At 43.2% G+C, this 14980-nt stretch overlaps 1 protein-coding gene across 4 annotated transcripts in view; it reads right to left on the bottom strand.

Annotated features, from left to right (window-relative positions):
- The window catches only part of lcp1 (lymphocyte cytosolic protein 1 (L-plastin)), a 126625-nt gene that overhangs the window by 76776 nt on the left and 34869 nt on the right, over positions 1-14980 (bottom strand). For 2 of the 4 annotated variants that reach the window (XM_072514285.1, XM_072514288.1), the window contains exon 1: positions 12399-12508. The exons of 1 other annotated variant lie outside the window; for it this stretch is intronic. The gene's annotated coding sequence lies outside the window, so the exon portion shown is untranslated. Of the gene's footprint in view, positions 1-12179; positions 12204-12398; positions 12509-14980 lie in introns of those variants that run through there. One more of the 4 variants, XM_072514287.1, reaches the window with a different exon arrangement.

Below are 14980 nucleotides of genomic sequence, written 5' to 3'. Positions count from 1 at the left end.
CTGGCCTCGTCACTGACACCCACATACCATGAATGAATCAAAATGGGGGAAACCTGCAGTAAAATGAACACTTTTTCTGAGGAAATGAGAAACTTGCAGATAATAAAATTATTCTCTAAATACATTCAGTGATTAAGAATTAATCATTTTTATTGGTCTAATGGTGCTGAAGCAAATCACTGAAGCGATCAAGGTCTCTGTGCCACATTAGATACATTGTACATATTAGAGTGGAACCCATTTTTAGTGCATTCAGCTGTAACTGAAACTGTATTCCTCAAAACAGCTGTTAGAGAAGTTTATGGAGTGGCATGATTTTAGTGAAATTACTACCTAGTTGTCAATAGCTTAGCTTCTGGTGCTTAGCAGAGAAGGAACACGGGGATGCATGGCCTTTCACTTTGATGGAAGCAGCATCATCAATCATAAAGCATTTCCTTTATGATTGATGATCTCTCATTTAGAAGCAAGTTCTTTTTGCACAGGCTTACTTAGAATTTACAGCATACATACAGATAGACGGGTGACAACATCTCATTTTCGGTTAGGTGCAGACAATAAGACTCAGGGAGAAATTGCTCATACGAGGGCTCTCACAAATGCAGAGGTGTGTCACAGAAGCTACATTTTCCAACTAATGCCCTATATTAATAATATTCTCACTCCATGAGTCACAGATTTGTGTGAAAATGACTTGCAGCTGTTTTAACTTCTTACACATCTACGTATATAATCCAGCTTGGCAGGAGACAGAAGATTGTCAGGGGTCTTGAAACACGTTCAGAATTTAATTCAGAAATATGTACCATCTAATTGAAATAGTGTATTATATGTGGAGACACCAGTCACCTACATTGTGCAATGCAGTAGCATGCCAACTTCATTCAATGTTTTTAAAATAAATTTAGAGAACCCAATTATTTTTTTTCCAATTAAGGGGCAATTTAGCGTGGCCAAACTACCTAACCTGCACATCTTTGGGTTGTGGGGATAAAACCCATGCAGACATGGGGAGACAACTTCAATGTTAAAGGAAGTGTTCCCTAAAATAATTACCCTCATTTTGTGTCATGTGTCAAGAGCTCAAAATACTTTAATGTATTGATGATCTAGAAACGAGGGCACTTTCTCCTAAGTAGGAGACACAACCTGTTATTTATTAAAATTCCTCCACTTGCATGCACTTCTTGCAAACTTTTTCCCGGTAAATTGTGAAAACACTCATTGAGGCTCATCACTGCCTTGCTATTCGCAGGGTTCTAAGTTTCATTCCAAACGATGGTCATTAATTTGGAGTTAAAATGGTTCCGTTTCTTAACCAATGGGTTGGTTACTTGTTGCACACCTGGTGACAAATTATTTTCAGGGTGTGAGTTTGGTAGAAACAAACCTGTTCCAATAGCACCTTTTTTTACATGAAATCCAGAGGTCATGAAAGGCACTATATAAATGCAAGTCATTCTGTTTTTTCTTTGTCATCCCATGAGCCTGCAGTGAAAGCTCTGCAGCAATCTAATTGACATTTTTGGGCTGATTGCCTGCATTAACACTGTCGCACCAGTATAACCCGTTGAATTATAATCTGTTCCTAATTATGTCAGTTTTATTTTCACTCTGCCGTTGCTCCCTTTTCCTTTTGTGTTTTAACTTTTAGTTTCTCGACTGGCCAAATGAACAGAATGAAGGAATTCTCTCCACTTCCTCTATTAAATCTGCTTTTATTTAGCCTTTGTAGTTCTCCTTCCTCACTAACCATAAACCCCCAACAACACACAAGTTTGTAGTCAGAGGACCGCTCTGAGTTCGATGGTGATCAGAATAATTCTCAGACATAAAATATTTGCGAAGATCTATCTTTATTTTCAATGACACGTTTGAGTACACAATGAATTATGAGGCATACCATCTCATATAAATCCCGTGTCATACCTAGCAAATGAGATTCATGCCAACTTTTTCCTGATCCTATTCAAAATCAATTAGGATTTCCTTCACTTTGGTGCAATTCTGATCAGCTGGGTCCAAGAATACTAGAATAAATTGACAGTGTTTTCTGTGCTTTATTCCAGAGTTCAGAGATTTCAGAATGTTTGATGCCAACAGTAATTCATTCCAGATGCTCACCTCAGATTCTAACATGAATTATTAAAAATTGAATAGGTAATTTGTCAGACTTCATTGCACAAAATATGGAACCAAATGTATTGAATGTGCAGCGATACCTATAAATTCAGATGTATCTATTTGTTTGTTGAAAAAGCAGCAATCTCATGAACAGAACAAATTCTTTTTGACAGAATACAGAAGTACAAAGATACACAGCAGAAGTTATTAAAGTGCTGAATATTTAAAGAATAATATCAATTTATTTGCAGGGATCTTGGTAGAAAATTCACTCCTGTCTATTCCAAGTGATTTAATTTAAACTCGAGTTGATATTGTACAAAAACAACCCACAATACCCTACTGTTTTATTAAAAGGCTCAAATCACCTCACTGAATAATTCAAGCTTTTTCAAAGCAAAGAATAGACTTCTGAGCAAAGTTAAATAACCAATAAAGAAAGTGTTTGTATTTATAAAGCACCTTTCACAACCTTAGGTTGTCCCAAGGTACGTTAAAGCCAATAACATACCTTTTGAGGCATGGTCATTGTTGTAATGTGGGCAATGTTGTTAATCACTATGAACACTGCAAGAACTCAAAAACAACAATAATGTACAAACCAGATTATCAGTCCTTTTAGTTGTGTTGCTTATGAGATAAATGTTGGCCCAGGGCACCAGGGGGAACAAGTCTTTTCTTTAAAATAGTTGCAAGAATTTCTTAGATGCATCTAATTGGGCAGACAAGACCTATGTTTAATGTCTCATCTAAAAGATTGCCAGATCTACCAGCCACGTTGCGCCCAAAAGGCGGTGTGGTCGGTAGATGCCAGGAGATCCTTCTTCCGGGATCTACCCGGCTCGCCACACCTCGTGAGATCTAATGCGATCTGAATTCTGCCCATTGTGGGCGGGATGACTATTTTGCAAATCTGCACATTGGAGCGAGACAGCTAGTCTCACTCTAATATGCACTCCCCTGATCTACCCGAGGCGTTGGGATCTAACCCAGCCTCAGAGACGTTGGCCGAACGCCACAACCAGGAACCAGGCGGAACAGCATTTGTGGGGGTCTCTCAGGGGATCAGAGGCCCCCAGGCGCTTGCCCTCTGGGCAGGGTGGCACCCTGGCACTGCTGATGCCACCCCTACTAGCTGCCACTGCCAGCCTGACACCCTGTGCTGGGAATCGGGATGCCCTGCGTTTGTGAGGTGGGATGCGAGTGGGCCTGAGGATGCCCTTATGGGTGAGTTGGGGCTTGGGGTGGGGGTTCAGGGGTTGCGGAGGGTCGGGAAATCGGGACACCATTTAAAAATGATCCCAATCTCCTCCTACACTGAGGAGTTCCGGCAAGCGGAGTTCCTCAGTGCAGGAAACAGGACTAAGTGCAGCCTTGGCAGGGGCTTCCCCTGCTGGGCCCCAAATTGAAGCAGAGTCCCAATAGATAGCATGCGCTCTGCAAGCGGCGAGAACCACCCGGCTGAACGTGCTCGTCACAGGACTCTGTTCCAATTTGGTTAGATTGCGCCCTGCATCTCCAAAGAATGTCAGCCTGGTTTATGTACTCGGCCCTCGTATAGGACTTGAACCCACACCCCTCTGATTCAGAGTCAAGAATACTACCACTGAACGACAGTTGATCAAAATAGAGTATTACCAAAATATCCAAACAATGGGCAGGATTTTCTGGCTCCGCCAGCAGTGGGCATTATCACGGGCAAGAGTGGAAATTTTGGCGAGTTTGGCCGCTCTCCAAATCTTCCCGTCCCGCCTGCGATGATGCTGCTGCTGGCGGGGCTGGGAAATCCCAAGCAAAATCTTTGAAAATTTCTCAAACTTATCAATAAAGGTAAATGTATTTTAATAACTGGATTCTAATAATGTACATAGGTTAGATCTTTGACATCTAACTGAGTCAATGAACAACATGCTGGAGTCGACTTTTGGATACAGATCTGCCAATGATGTTGATAGGGCACCAGATTGATTGGAACCATTAGGCCTTAGTTAAATTGAGCAGGCACGCTGTCATGTTCAGGTCAGTGGAAAATCATAGAATCGCTACAATGCAGAAGGAGCCATTCGACCCATCGAGTCTACACTGACCCTCTGAAAGAGCACCCCACCCTGCCCCACTCCCCCACCTTATCCCTATAACCCCACCTAACTGTTGGACAATAAGGGACAATTTAGAATGGTCAATACACCTAACTTGCACATGTGTGGGACTGTGGGAGGAAACCAGAGCACCCAGAGGAAACCCACGCACACACGGTGAGAATGAGCAAACTCTACACCGTCACCCGAGATTGGAATTGAACCCGGGTCCCTGGTGCTGTGAGGCATCCATGCTGACCACTATGCCACCATGCTGCCCACCGTGGCCCCTCAATGACACTGACAATGAGCTTGCGGCTGTGTCCTAAAGGGGATTAGGGGTAAGGGAGGCGGGGGTTAACACAGCAGCAAATTTAAGCAAAGGAACTTTGAGCACACACGTAGAGTTATATAGGTCAACAGCACAAAGGCCCTTCGGCCCTTTGTGTCTACGCCAGTCAAAAACAACCACCTAAGTGTTCTAATCCCATTTTCCAATGCTTGGCCCATAGCTTTGTATGCCATGGCATTGCAAGTGCACATCTAAATACTTCTCAAATGTTATGAGGGTCTCTGCCTCCGCCACTCTTTCAGGCAGTGACTTCCAGACTCCCAACTCCCTCTTGGTGAAAAAGATCTCCTCATAGCTTCTCTAAACGTCTTGCCCTCTATCAAGCATTCCCTTTCCTTGTTTGTCCTGCCAAAGCGCATCACCTCACACTTATCCGGACTGAATTCCATTTGCCACTGATCTGCCCATCTGACCAGCCCGTTAACATCCTCCTATAATCGAAGGCTATCCTCCTCACTATTTACTATCCCACCAATTTTCGTTTCATCTGCAAACGTACTGAGCGACACGCCTACATTCATATATAAACCACAAACAGCAAGGCCCCCAACACTGATCCTGCAGGACCCCACTATACATAGGCTTCATAGCAGCAAGGAAAACCAGATTTGCTCAAATTTCCCCAAAAGAAATCCAGAAAAAGTGCCAGATCTGCACCACCTATGGTTTGTGGGCAGGTTAAGGAAACAGTCATGACAGTGCTAATTGATTGACACTGGGGCGGCAGGGTAGCCCAGTGGTTCACACTGTTGCTTCACAGTGCCAGGGACCCGGGTTCGATTCCCGGCTTGGGTCACTGTCTGGGCGGAGTCTGCACGTTCTCCCCTTGTCTGCGTGGGTTTCCTCTTGGTGCCCCGGTTTCCTCCCACAAGTCCCAAAATACGTGCTTGTTAGGTGAATTAGACATTCTGAATTCTTTCTCAGTGTACCCAAACAGGCGACAGAGTGTGGTGACTAGGGGATTTTCACAGTCACTTCATTGCAGTGTTAATGTAAGCCTACTTGTGACAATAATAAAGATTATTATTATTATTATTATTGAATTTCACTAGGGGTCAATGACAATACTAGTTGATCCTTAATTTCTACACTGGGGCAGTGAATTAAATTGAATTACTGCACCTCAAAAGTAGACCATTGTTATGTAAAGCACTTTGGGAGGTCTTGAGACCATCTGCATATGTCTTTCCTTTCACTTGAATATTTTAGTTTCTGTTTCTACATTGGCTGCTAAATTGTTCTGATTCTTGGGCTGAATTTCAGCAGTAAATAGGCAATTATTTTTATCCCACTGGCGCCCATGTCTGCCAAAACACAAATGGGCATCAGGATGGAAATCAGCACTGTTCAATATTAAATGGGAAGAAATTTTGTTTCCTCTAAAATTCGGTATTTCATTCAAAGTGTAATTTTTTTATTGCTTATGGTGATTCATTGATGTTATGTTCTGTGTTGTGGCCGAGTACAGATGCGCACAGAACATCTAATTCTTTGACTCGTAAGATAGTTTGATTAACAAGATGATCACATGGAAAGATAACTAACGAACTATGAGACAAACGATAACAAAATAAGTTAATTCAGTGAATTCTCCTGGAGCTACTTCTAATGCAACTGTCCTCCAGTACGACTTACTACCAACTGAAGAATCACTTGAGTCACATGGTGTATCTCTATTGCCACTTGCTGGTTGGAGGTCATACTGATAACATTGGTTCAATCTCTCCAGTTTCCAACGTAATCTGGTTGATCTCCTGAGCAATGGCTGAATAGGCGATCATGTTCAACCTTCATTTATTGTTGGTGTTCCTGCTTGTTCTGTATTTATTGCTGCGGATGTTTCTCTGATTGCTGGCTCTATCCTCTTCAAGTGTTATGGGATGACATACCAGCTCTTCTACTGGACTTAAAACGAAGGGACGTTGAACTTTCAAAAGCACTTTTCAGTAAATGGGAAGAAGTTTTGTTACCTCTAAAATTGGGTATTTCATTCAAGGTGTAATTTTGTTGTTGCAATCTAGTTACGGTGATTCATTGAAAGCTGTAAAACAAGTCTAAAATTCGGCCTGAAATTAGACTGTAAATAGTTTATTGCTTGAAATGTTCACTGAGGAAGAACAAATCTGTCCTCTCAATTCAGAGCTCAAGGGAAACCAGAAACAGGAAATGACTAATACAACAGGTTCCATTTTGTCTCGTGTTTTATATCATAAAATGAATCTTCGCGAGCAAGATAGCATGTTAACTCAAAGCAATGAATCCTGCAATAAAGCATAAACTTCAAGACGAGTCTCATTCTTTGCGAAGTAAACTCATGCAGCCTATGGGGAAGTGAGGGTTTTCAAGCCAACGCTATTTGAAAGCAACTGGAAAGAAGCTAGCCGAAAGTACATAAAGTAACTTTAACAACAAGCAAGCCAAATTACATTAACTGATATGTGCTGAACTAAAAAACATTCAATTTTTAACACAAAGTATTTTGTCCAATAGGAACCATTTTCCTTTGTCTCAAGCTACTAATCCATAAAGCTATAGACATTTGATGCAGAGAAAAGGGCCATTCAGTCTGTACTGTCTTTGCAAAATTAATTCCATTACCTTGATCTCTTCCCATAGCTCAGTATCGCCCTCGGATTCAAAATGTTTATCTATTGTTTTTCCTTTAAAATAATTTCTGCTTGAATTACGCAGTGTGGCAATTAAAGCAAACCATGCTCCAGCCACCGTCTCTAAAGAGATTTAGGATAATTAACCTCTGCTTTCTCAATTCGTAACAATTGTAAAATGTGGACTCATCAACACTGACTCTCCAATTTGAAGAAATATCCTTCCTTGTTTACATCAGCAAAGCCTTTCATCATTTTAAAACTCTCTATAAAGTGCTGGCTTAGCTTGTGTTGCTCCAATAGTAATAGCCCCGACACTCAGAGTAGCTATAGAATCCCGAGTACCATGTTGGGCCAAGCCCTGAATTAAGATATAAAGGGCCCAATCGATGGGAAAATAACAGAGTCCCGTCCTGGGCGAGATTAGCGCAGTACAAATGTGGGAATGACCCGCTATCAAACGGCATTCTGTTATTTGTTTCGGGGCTCAGCGGGGAACGGTCGACCCCCAGACCCCCTCAATGCCCCAGCTCATCTGTTGGGGCCCTCCCGCACACGACCCCATACGGACAGGGCACCCTTGGGCCCGATCCCCAGCACAGGCAAATGCCACCTGGACACCTTGGGACTGCTATCCTGGAATCCTGGCAGTGCCCCAGGTACCCTGGAGGTGCCATTTGGGCACCCTGGCAGTGCCAGGCTGGCACTACAATGGTGCCCAGGTGCTGGCAATGCCATGGTGCCTGGGTGGCATCAACAGTGCCAGGGTACCACCCTGGCTAGAGCTGACCACCCTGGGGCCTCTGATCGCCTGCAAGACCCCCCCAAGTGCCGTTCTGCTGGCCCCCGTTTGTGGGGCCAGCGATAAACAGTGCCTGGCTGGGGTCTACTCAGCGAGTCTGGTAGATCCCGGGGGCTGGTTAGATCCAACATTGGCATAGTTAAGTAAGATGTTAATCTCACTTAACTATGCAAGTCTGGATCCCGCCTATTATCTCGTTAGATCTCGTGGAGCGTAACGATCATTGGGAATCTCAGAAGTTACCTCTCTGGGATCAACCAGCCGAGTCCCATCCCAATTACGGTGGAACACCGCCAGTAAACTGCGCCCAATATGGTCTTCATTTACAGGCTACATTTGAATTTTGCAACGAAACTGTGGATAATCTCCAATAATTAGCAACTTCTTAAGAATAAATAAAAGCAATAATGATCACCAATAATTGTCAGGATAAAATCTGAAATATTTTGTGTAATATGTCCTGAAATGTATTGTAGGCTCAGCTCCTCACTCACCAACTCTTACATCATGTGTGCCATGGACTGGTTCACAAATCAGGATAAGAAAAATGAACCCAGTTTCTACTGTTCCTCATTGCTGAACTGTTCTAATGTTTCCCCACAAATTACCCAAATCGCTATTCTCCTTTTCAAGTTGCTAGTCAATAAATGAATTATTGTTGTGCAGGTATTTACAAGAAGTTAATACATTTATCAGAAGGAATTATTTTTTCAGGAAAATAATTGATAGTGATTATCAAGGCAGCACGGTGGCGCAGTGGTTAGCACTGCTACCTCACGGAACCGAGGACTCGGGTTCGATCCCAGCCCCGAGTCACTGTCTGTGTGGAGTTTGCACATTCTCCCCAAGTCTGCATGGGTCTCACCCCCAACAAACCCCAAAATGTGTAGGGTAGATAGATTGGCCACGCTAAAATTGCCCTTAATTGGAAAGAAAGAATTGGGTACTCTAAATTTTTTTTTTTTTAAAGCCATGTTACCTAATAGTTAGCTACAAAATATTCCGAAGCCACTTCCACCATATGCTTGCATCCCTTGGTTTTCAACCAATGCTGGCCAGATGGGTGGCTGGACCATCTTGTCAGTACTGTTCCTTTTTCACCTTAATTAAACATCTAAACTGAGGTAATTTTGTTTTTCAAATTTGAACCTGCACTGAGAGTGCAGGCACATACACAGGCTTTTATAAAATATTTCCCAAAATTAAGTTAGACTTCATCAATGGATATTATGGGAAGCGAGCTAGTTTCAGATGAAACGTTACGCTGAGGTGCAGCAGTGGTCTTGTTATTTGGGTAACTGAAAGTTAGCCAATAGTTATTGGGTGGAATTCTCTGGCCTCCCCATGGAGTGTTTCCTGGCCCGTGGCAGGGGTGTGCCATCGGCAGGACCAGAACGTTCCGCTGGAGCGAAGAGTCGAAAGATCTCGCCCACTATCTACACCAGCCAGGCTTGAGAATCTGCCAGGCCATCTCTTCTAGGTGTGTTTCACTGACATCCAGCTAATTTGGAAATAAATTTGGACTTTTAATATTGACTTCCACCTTCTATGCCAAATTAAAGACAAAATAAACAGAGTAGAATTTTGTTTCAGTTGCCAGTTTATAGAGTTAAAATAAATTATTGCTGTGCAAGCTTTTACACGAAGAAGTTTTTCAGGAAAATAAATGACAGTCTCTATAGTTTGTTTTTTGTACAAAGTACTTCAAAAACTATTGACGCTATGCTTGAATCCCTTGTTTCACCTCAGTAAAAGCCGCTTACTATTCCCCAAGGACATAATGGAGAGCAAAAATAACTCCAAATGTATCTTCATTGCCGACCCCTACCTCAACTGTCCATCCACCCCCATTCTCACCTCAAACTCTAAATTCAAGAGACTAATGGACTTCATGTCCAAAACTATACCTCCATATATCTGCTACTGATTTATCTGACTCACTCAACTTCCCCTTCAACTCCTCGCTATTTACTCAACTGAGCTTTCCCCCATTGATTTCCCCCTCATCCACCCTGTTTCTTCCCCTCAGCCCTAGAGAGCATCATATGAATGAAGCCTATTACACCTGACTTTCTCAAATCAATTTTATTTCCTCAACCCTATATGAGCGGACTTTATTAATCTGTCTCTATCCTCCAGCACTGTCTGCATCTCTCAAGACTATCTTTATCAGGCCCTGTCTCAAGAAGCCCACCTTAAATCCACTAATCTCTCTAAATACCACCCATGAAAGCCTTCCTCTTCTTTCAAGATGCTGGAATGCATCTTGGTTTCACAAATAGGCATGCACCTCTTCCACCACACATTGTTCAGAACTTTTCAATCTGGCTTCCACACACAACACAACACTGACCAGTACTCCATCACACTGTTGTCTCCAAGCTCAACTGGCTCTCCATGATCCAGTAACACTGACTATAAAGTTATTATCCTCACTTTCCAACTACTCCATGGCCATACCACACCCTGTTTCAGTGATCTCATCTTGTCATGCTTCCTCAAATACAGCTCACACTTGGATAATGCTGGGCTTCTGTTTGTAGCCACTCATCAACCATGCTCCTAACGTCGACTTTTTCCACTTTTCCATCTCTTTAAAAACCTTCCCCAAACCCTACTCATTGATCCACCATCCCAATCCCGTTCAGTTCCCCTTTTCCCTACTGCCCCGTAATCCGCTAATTTGTCTTCCTCAACTGAAAACACTTTGAGGCAGTGTCCTATGCAACCAGCGGCAGAGAAACACAAGAAGAAGTTTTGAAAACAGTGCTGATCTCAATAATATCACTGTGGGCAGATATTAAGCAGAAACTGGGGATTATCCAGCACCAGTCATCTGCAGCCACTCAACGCACTTCTCACTGGCTGCTAAGAAGGCATTCGAAGCAGTAGTATAGTAACAATTCCCCACCCTGTCTCCAACCATGTTGCAAACACAGAATTAAAAAGAAACAATTCACTTCAGATTTCAGAGACAATGAAAAGAAAAGCTCACATAATATTGTCTATATCTCATCATCATCTACGTTACTACTAAAACAAATTACATTTCCTACAGATTCTCTGTATTTTAGATTTGGTTTTGATTTCAATATTTTCAATGTAAATATCTGATTGCTAACAACACCATTTATAACTATTAGCAGCCTCAAACCTGAGCCAAAGACGCACATTCTGTACAACTGTCAACTATAATGGCGGACGGTCAAAGCTGGAAGCGAATACTCTCAAAATCTACCTACAAGGTTTTCCTCAGAAACAAGTTGCAAATACATAGTGTGCAATGTTTTTGCAATGTTCAACTTTTACTTCCTAATATTTGGTTTCCCAACTTCCCTTAGCACAGCAACACTTCTGCTTGCTTGATCAGTTCTCACTAGTGTTGCACTATGTCATTTAAATAAATGGTACATTTAATAAAGTACTTAATTTAACTTGTCCCTGCAATCTGTTTCTGTTTACACTACAAATTATCAAGTGAGTTAAAGATAGGTACCACTTTGGGGAAAAACAAGCTGTATCAAACTAAGACATCTAAGTAAATCTTGAAAAGGAAGATCGATCCATTAAGTTCAAATACTCCATCCTTGACTCATACAAACATACAAGTCCAAGGATACTGCATTTCAATAATGGTTTTATAGCTTAATTTTACAGATGATGGGACAAATTTTTAAAAATGTATGAACGCTTTCTGATTCCCCGACCTGTTAAATATGACTTAAAATTATATATTTTTTAAAAACACAATATTAAACAGGCCATTACTTTCAACAATTGAATCGTTTGGAGGTTCTGTATAACGTTTTTGATTTCCATTGATAAAGAATAAGTTAAAGCACATTCAATCACATTCCCTGTGCATTAGGCACTCTGGGCCTAAAACAGACACAAGAAAAAGTGTCTTTAAAATAATAATTCTATTTTAAATCAGAAAACAACACTATTCTTAGATCTAATAAGATTCGAGAGAGAGAAAGAGCAAGATACATTAACAGAAACTAGTTCTGTACTAACTGCACATTGTACTCTGACGCAATATCAGGCTGAGTAACCTCGACGAGCATTAGCAAAGGATCATAATTTACACTAACCATACCAAACACATACTGCAGATTGAGCAAACAAATTAACAAATGCTGCATTCTCTCATGCTCAATGATTTCCTTTCAAAAATTGTAAAGTGACAGTTGAAGGTGGAATAAATGTACACTCACAGCCTGATTATCAATATGTCTGCCTGGTGCACAGTCGAACCACAGACTTCCTTCACTTTTGATTAAAGATATAATCACATGCTTACAACACCGACTATGCTCAATTCACATTGACTGCTTAATTCCAGTGCAGTGCACCATAACCCAACTTTGGTTCCTTTGCACTTAAAAAACAAAATGTTTACAGCAAAGATGTACAAGTCCACCTCCCATCAATACCTTAGTGAAGCAGAGTGATTTCTTAAAACTCTATGATTGTCTTAAAAGAGTCCTCACGTTCTTCTGTTAGAAGGGAACAAATGCAGTGTATGTCAAATAGATGCATAAGAGGAAGGAAGTGACAAGAGTGGCGGTAACATGTCATCCTGAGAGTGCAAGATTTGCCTTTATAAGGCAATTAAGTAGTAGATAGTTATCACATGAGTGGACTTACCGCCTGTTTTCAATCTTCATTCATTTTCACCCGCTCAATCACTCCCCAAAAAGGCTTCACGCTATCATTTTAAAAAAATATATTTTTATTGGTATTTTCCAGTTTTTACAGAGTAACAGTTCAATCTATAGTGTACCTGGTATTTACTCAAACGCTAAATTCAAGAGACTAATGGACTCTATGCGCCACTTTGAGCTGCGTGAGGCGGAGGAGGAGGTGGAGTTCACCCTGCTCAGTGCTTCGCTCCAGAGTCCCCAACCCACTTCCGTCCCCAGTTCGTCTTCCCATTTTCACCTGACATCGTCCAGTGGAAGTCTTGCCCTATCCAGTAACCGTCCGTATATGCTCCCACAGTTCTTCCCCACCTTACTGTCCATGTTTATTAGTTTCTCTTGTAGTGTGTCTCTTGGGGCTCTGGGGTACCTTGCCATCTCCTTGTGGAGAAAGTGTTCAATATGTAGGTGCCTGAGTTCCTGTCGGTAGTTCCAGGTCTTCCGTCAATTCGGCCAAGGTCGCGAGTCTGTCCCCTATGTAAAAGTCCCTGACTGCTAACGTTCCCCTGTCCTGTCTCCATTTTTAAAGGTGGCGTCAAGCATGGCTGGTGGGAATTTGTGGTTGCTGCAGGTGGAGGCCATGGGGGACAACTCGGTTCAACTAAAATGCTGCCTCATTTGAAATGAAAAATTAAAATCGCTTATTGTCACAAGTAGGCTCCAAATGAAGTTACTGTGAAAAGCCCCTAGTCGCCACATTCCGGCGCCTGTTCGGGGAGGCTGGTACGGGAATTGAACCGTGCTGCTGGCCAGCCTTGGTCTGCTTTAAAAGCCAGCTATTTAGCCCAGTATGCTAAACCAGCCCCTCATTTGGTTCCATGTCTTCAGTGTGGCTACCACCACTGGCAGGATGTGTACTTTATCAGGGGGGGTGGGGGGGGGGGGGGAGAGAGCGCTGCCGTGGCGAGGACCCGGAGGGTCGTTCCCTTGCAGGAGGACTCCACCAGCTTCACCCATTCCGTGTTGGGTTCTCATATCCTCCCCCCCACCCTCGGCTGTGGCTGCCCAGTGGTAGTATTGTAGATTCGGCAGGGCCAGACCACCCACATTTTTCCTCCTTTGCAGTGTTGACTTAGGAATCCTTGGGTTCTTACCCCACAACACAAATGCCATAATCATTTTACCTACCTTGTAGAAAAAGGTCTTGGGGTGAAGATTGGTATGGATCTAAACAGAAAGAGGTACCTCGGCAGTACGTTCATCTTGATTGTCTGCACCCTCCCCGCCAGGGAAAGCCGGAGTGCATCCCATCTCTATAGGTCCTTTTTAACTTCCTCCACCAGACTGGTCAGATTTCACTTGTGGATCCGTGTCCAGTCATGGGCTATTTGGATCCCCAGGCAGTGGAATTTGCTTTGGGCTAGTTTGAATGGTAGCTCCTTCAGCTCTATCCCTCCCCCATTCGGGTTCACCGGGAATGCCTCGCTCTTGCCCAAGTTGGGTTTGTAGCCCAAGAAGACTCCAAATTCTGCCAGTAGTTGCAAATTGCTTTCAGGCCGTTCTGTGGGTCCGAGCCATGAAGGAGCAGGTCATCCGCATAAAGCAACACTCTGTGCTCTCTGTTCCCTCTTAAATGCCATTCCAGCTTTTCGCATCACGCAGAGCGATCGCCAGGGATTCGATCGCCACGGCAAACAGGAACGGGGATAGTGGGCATCCCTGCCTTGTGCCTCTGTGCAGCTGGAAGTACTCAGAGCTGGTGGTGTTAGTCCAAACGCTCGCCTTGAGGGTGTTGTACAGGAGTTTCACCTATGAGGTGAACCCCGTCCCCAGCCCAAATGGCCCCAGTACCTCAAAGAGGTACTTCCACTCGACTCTGTCAAAGGTCTTTTCTGCGTCCAGGGAGATGATCACCTCTGGTGCTCTCTAACCGGATGGGGTCATTGTTACATTTAGCAGCAGTCTGATGTTCGCAGTTAGCTGCTACCCTTGACAAAAACCGTCTGGTCCTCTGCAATCACCCCTGGTACACAGTTCTCCAGTCTCTTGGCCAGGACTTTCACGAGTACCTTCACGTCTACTTTGAGCAGCGAAATGGGTCTGTATGATCCACATTCCATTGGGTCTTTGTCTTTTTTGGGTATCAGCGATATTGTGGCCTATGTTAGAGTAGGAGGCAGGGTGCCCCTCGCTAGCGAGTCTGCGAACATCTCCCGCGAGGCCAGAGCTGGTGCGAATCTTTTCTAGAAGTCTGCCAGGAACCCGTCGGATCCTGCCATCTTCCCCGCCTGCATGAGCTGATACTCTCCATGATCTCTCCCAGTCCTGTTGATGCTTCCAGTTCCCACCACCTATCGTCCCCCACAACTGGCATG

Source organism: Scyliorhinus torazame, chromosome 8 (genome assembly GCF_047496885.1).
Source record: "Scyliorhinus torazame isolate Kashiwa2021f chromosome 8, sScyTor2.1, whole genome shotgun sequence".
NCBI classification, from domain to species: domain Eukaryota; kingdom Metazoa; phylum Chordata; class Chondrichthyes; order Carcharhiniformes; family Scyliorhinidae; genus Scyliorhinus; species Scyliorhinus torazame.
The sequence above is the reverse complement of the archived record's forward strand: the minus strand, read 5'-3'. Positions and strand labels throughout refer to the sequence as shown.